This window comes from Peromyscus maniculatus, chromosome 9 (assembly GCF_049852395.1).
Source record: "Peromyscus maniculatus bairdii isolate BWxNUB_F1_BW_parent chromosome 9, HU_Pman_BW_mat_3.1, whole genome shotgun sequence".
Classification (NCBI taxonomy): Eukaryota; Metazoa; Chordata; class Mammalia; order Rodentia; family Cricetidae; genus Peromyscus; species Peromyscus maniculatus.
Window position 1 is genome coordinate 78,149,200 of NC_134860.1, and position 5,577 is coordinate 78,154,776.

Below are 5,577 nucleotides of genomic sequence, written 5' to 3' on the forward strand. Positions count from 1 at the left end.
CATAGTATATTTCTCTCCATTTGATTTCTTTGGGGAACCATCATCCCCCTTGGATGAATTTAACAGTGAAAATAAGTTCCTTCCAGATGAAGTTCTCAGAGGTTAGGGGTACTATGAGTCTACTGAAGTTTCTAGTAAGGTGAAATCTGGAACTTAAGGAACTTAAGGGGAACTCAATATGAACTCTGGGGATTCTTTCTCTAGGAAATTCTCATAGTGATCAGTCATTCACTGTGTAGCTCATGGACTTGTCCACGGGGGAAAGGAAACTGGGGCTTAATTAGGTAGATTAGCATCTGAAGGTGAATGAGAGGCCAAGTGCCTGTCTTTGTTTTCCTCACCAGCTCCTGGAACCTGCTTTGTGCATCCTAGATAGGTAAATTTGGCATCTTAAATGATGTCTGTTAGACATTTTGAGTTTTCTGGAGTACGAACCTTTTGTACATTAAGTTATATACTGAAAATCAATCCTGGAGGGGGTTTCAAATTATATACGTGGCTTTTTCTTTCTCTCATTCTTCACTTACATGACTCAGTAGAACCGTCCACCTCATAATTCAGTTTCCAAGGCAGCCATAATGTTAGAAGAGGACTTAGCAACCAGTTGCCTTTCTCTACTGCTGCTTACATGTTTAAGAAAAATTAATTAGTTTTCTATGGGACAGATATGAAATAAAAGTTACTTTTTTGTCTTATCATGCAATTTTGGTTTCCATAGTTCCATGACTAAAAGAAGTCAGTTGACAGGAGCAAAATGGGTAGCATTTCTGGTGAGATGACAAAGATCTTGGAGTCAGTGGTACCGGCTGTTTCATGTAATTTCTATCTTTAAGCTGGAATTTGAAAGAAAGTGAAATTTTTTTTTTCTAGAAAGCGATATAGAAACGCTCCTTGATGTATCCGGTTAGCCAGCGTAGTGGTGGAGAGCCTGGTAGGTGCAGACATTCCAGTTACTTCAGATGGCTCCATCATATGGTCTTGGCTGTTTTCCACTGATGTTCAAATCCTAATTTTTAAATGCTGTACTCCTATTTTTTTAAATAAATGATTAAAGTGTGCATTGAACCAAAGACTTTTGTTTTATTTACTGTTTTTTAATTTTAAAAAGACAGACAAACAAAGATCCAACTTAATGCGGTGACCATATCCTATTATGAGGTATGAACAATGTATATCTCCCAAACATCGGTGCACATGCTAAGAAAGTATCAATAACTTTTAGAAGAGCCCAAAGTAGATGGGTCTTGGATGTCCATTTCCCTTTGAAACCCACTCTTTCTGGCAGCTCTTATCCAAGTCCATCCCATTATCTTCAGGGATATGACTTTATGAATTTATTAATTTGAATGACTGACCAGTTACTTTCAATACTAGCCTATATTTGTGTGGCTTATGTTCCTTTGAAAATTGTGCTATTAACATTGGGTCTGAAGATCTCCAGATCCTTCTCAAATAGTAGTTATTGCATAGAAAACAAAGGGACTAAAAGGCTTCATTAGAAAGAGAAACCTTTACCAAAGAGGTGTGTGAAAACATGTAACCCAAATGAAAAGACAGAGAAACTAGGCTATTTATTCTTACCAAATTCTCATTTTAAATACATGCCAAGCTATTTTAACCAACTAGAAGCTACACTATTTGGTATTTTTAGCAAGATTTTTCGCCCCATATCTGTTCAGGGCTCAGCATAGAGACAGGTATGGCCTTCAAATTGCAACAGGATATGAAGATAAAGACGTACATGCCATCTGAAATACAGGTTAAAAACAGTGACATTATATTTAATCTGGCTTAAGGCAATTTTCCAGATGAGTGTTTCTATTAAGTACACAGAATGACCTCTGAAAATTCTGGAAAGGAGGCAGGAAGCCAAGGTAACCCTAGCAATCAGCTTCTCATTCAAACTGCCACAGAAGTGTTTGCTTGAAAATTCCCTTCAGACCCTCCTTCGGCTGGCTATGGTGTGTCAGCTTGCAATGGCTGCCTGCAGAAAATCTCTCCACGGGGGAGCTTGAATGATGGAGGGGTTTGGACTTGGATTTATGCCGTGCAGTTATACAGTAGAAATTTTTAGTCCACAATTTATCCACTATTGTCTGAATCACATATTTGTGTGTGTGTACATGTATGCATGACCTTTGAAATTTTTATTTTAGATGTCCCTGTGTGTGTAGGTGCTTGCACATTTGTAGATGGGCATGCATGTACTTGTGGAGGCCAGAGGTCCTTGGGTATTGTTGATCAGGAGCTGTCCACTTTGTTATTTGAGACAGGGTCTCCCATTGTGACTGTGGCTTGCTGATTAGGCTAGACTGGCTGGCCAGTGAGCCCTAGGGATCCTCCTGTCTCTGCCTCTCCAGTTCTGGGGTTTCAAGTGTGCCCCACCACACTTACCTTTTTACATGGATGCTAGGAATCAAACTGAGGTCCTCATGCTCGCATGGCAAACACTTATTGATTAAGATGTCATTTCTGCTTCCTGTGTGCATATGGACTTAAATAAGGGTTACTGATGTATAATTTATATCTGTAAAATGTGCCTGGTTTTGATGTATAATTCAATGAATTTTGACAAATGGATAGTAATGTGATGTCTACCATAATGAGCAAAGAAAACATTTCTTACCTAACTTAAAAATGTGTCTCAAACCCTTTTACAGTCAACTCCTATTCTACATTTCAGCAACCACACCACTAATTGATGTGTTGTACCTGCACAGTAGTTTTATTTTTCCCCGGAAGGCATTGAGATGGAAGAACATAGAGAGTAGCCTTTTGAGCCTGGTTTCTTCAGTCTTCCTTTGGAGGATAACTAGTGGGTTTGAATTACCCTAGGGCTTTACTAGAGCTCTTGAGACTTCTTAAAATTTCTGTTATTTTTCTTGGGGCTGCATAGGGGCCTGTGGGGTTCCTGAGCATACCCTAGTGGCTGGGAGTAGCTGTGAAGAAGAGGGGTTCTTGCTCTCAGCAGTACCCCCAAAGCATGGAAGTTCCCTTGCTCCCAGTCCTGGAGAGGCTTTTCCTCAACTCTCTGCCCTGTGCCTTGAGCATCTCTTACTCAAGTGAGATTTGATGTTAATTCATGACTCATGGGGTGTCTCTGAGGGCAGAGTCATACAAAGCTGGTTTGATTCTTCTTCTGATTATTAACAGTATGGCTGTAGGCAGGTGCCTTTGACTTTCCTGTGACTCAAGGTCATTTTCTGTATGATCATTCTGTATGACCACCCAGATCAGAGTCCTTTTGGGTGAATTAAATGATGCTAAGCACATAAACTCTCCGGTACATGCTCTGCCCTTCACAAACAGTTACTTCTATTTCTTACTTCAGATTTTAGCTTGAGAGTAGTCATTGTGTTGACAAAGTAAAAATATAACCGAGACTGGAGGTTACATTTCTATCGATGGCAGCTGTTGCAAGCAGTTTTGCTTTGAGCAGGTACATTTTGGCCTGAAAGAGTAACAAAGAACATTCTCTCTTTGTCCTTGCATCCAAGATTGGTCCTTAGACTTGATACTTCCTGTTCTGTGACTCAAAAAGACAGACCAACAAGAGCAGTAGTAACCAAGCCCATTGCCATATTCTTTTTAATTTAGGTGAAGGCTGGCTTCATCATACTCTGTGGATAAGTTTAAAATTGATGTATATCTTTTCCACTTGCTTTGCTCTAGTCAGCAGGGATATCAGCATCCAGACCAGGGGTGGGTATTATTTTACATGTCACCTTTAGTGATTTGTTAAGTTACTAACCATGGTGGTGAGCCTTTTCTTTGTCAGCTGTGGGTCACTGGAAAGGGAAAGCCTTACAAAAGAGGGACAGGGGACAGTGTGTGGCTATCTTCAGGATGATGTAGTTAGGATCTGGGTCTGAGCCTATCCTCATCTCAAACAGATGTCATATCATGAAGAGTGATTAGCCTCCTGTGTTCCTGAATATCCCATAGCAACAAAAGGGTGGATTGCAACATACCAGAAACTAAAATGCAAGCACATTTCTAAGGCATAGTCCCAACCAGTAAAACAGACCAGCTGGCCTGGCTCACGGGTAAGGCATACTATTTAAGTTGTCAGCTCATCGCCAGGCCCCACGCTGGTAGCATGGATGTGCCCATTTGTCTCTGAAATTTGCATCTGTTCCTGGAGTTCACTCAGGGGGAACCACCCTTGGAATCAAGGTACATGGTGGAGGAAGATGCCCTTCAGTCCACCAAAAGAGGATCTTTTTCATAGGGTGTTACCCCAGGATTTCTTAGAGTCAGGATTCCCATTATAAAGATGATTTCACAAACCTCAGCTCTCATAAGAATTACTAAAGGAAATTTGTGTGATTGAGGACTTTCAGATGGCTTAGATCTCAGTGGATGTGAAGGTAACTGAGGATAAGATGGAATGATGGGTAGGTCAGGGTTGACATGCTGCCAAAGGAATTAGATTCTTGTGTTTCCAGTTTCTACCCAGGAAATATATTGTGACTCCAAGTCTTTTAAACTTCTTTCCTTTCCTTTCCTTTTTCCGTTCCTTTCCGTTCCTTTCCGTTCCTTTCCGTTCCTTTCCTTTCCTTTCCTTTCCTTTCCTTTCCTTTCCTTTCCTTTCCTTTCCTTTCCTTTCCTTTCCTTTCCTTTCCTTTCCTTTCCTCCCTCCCTCCCTCCCTCCTTCCTTCCTTTCCTTTCTCTCTCTCTCTTTCTTAAATTCTCATTTAGCTTTCTTGAAAACAATGAACGAACATTAGGCATACAACTTTGATTGCATGTCCGTTGTGGTGCATTGTGAAATGCCCATTGCTTTGGAGCTAATTAACATACCCCTCACCCCATATAAAGACTAAATTTCTTTCCTGTTAGTTGAACTCTGTCAATCAGTTCTATGTGCTTTTGAATTGTAGCCAACAATTCTCTGTGCTTGGGCTACTGGTCTTTGAACTCAGGTCTTGCACATGCTAGGCAGCAGGTGCTCTATAATTGAGCTACACCCCCATCCCTCAAAAATGTTTTTAATATAGGTATTGTTGGTGACTTACTCTAACTTTCACCTTAGTGGCTAAGTTTCTTAGCCACTAAGTTTCGTCATAAGGATAGCCTTGTTAACTGGAGTTCTGCCACCTCTGTTAATCAAGCCTGATTAATTTAGTGGTGCTATGACCAAATCCCTAGAAAGACAGTTTAAGGGAGAAACGGTTGATGTTGGTTTGCAGTTTGAGAAGATAGAGTCCAATGTGACAGCAAGGGCCTAGGAGAGGCTCTGGTAGCAGTAGTGACTGACCACTGTTAGCTTGCATCCCACCAGGTCAAGAAGCAGAGTGAGGTCTTTAGAAAGTGGGGCCCAGCTATAACCCCATGTTCTAGTGTGGCTTTGGTTGCTTCAGTAAACACCATGACAAAACCAACTTGGGATGATTTCAGTTTACAGGTGACAGGCAGGTCATCCAAGAAAGCCAAGGCCGAAGTGCCCGACAGTCATTTGAGGCAGAAACCATGGAGGAACATTGATGACTGGCACGCTCTCACTCTAATGCTTGGCTAGCTTTCTTATGTATCCCAGGGCTCACTAACTAGGCATGGTGACGCCCATGGTGGGTA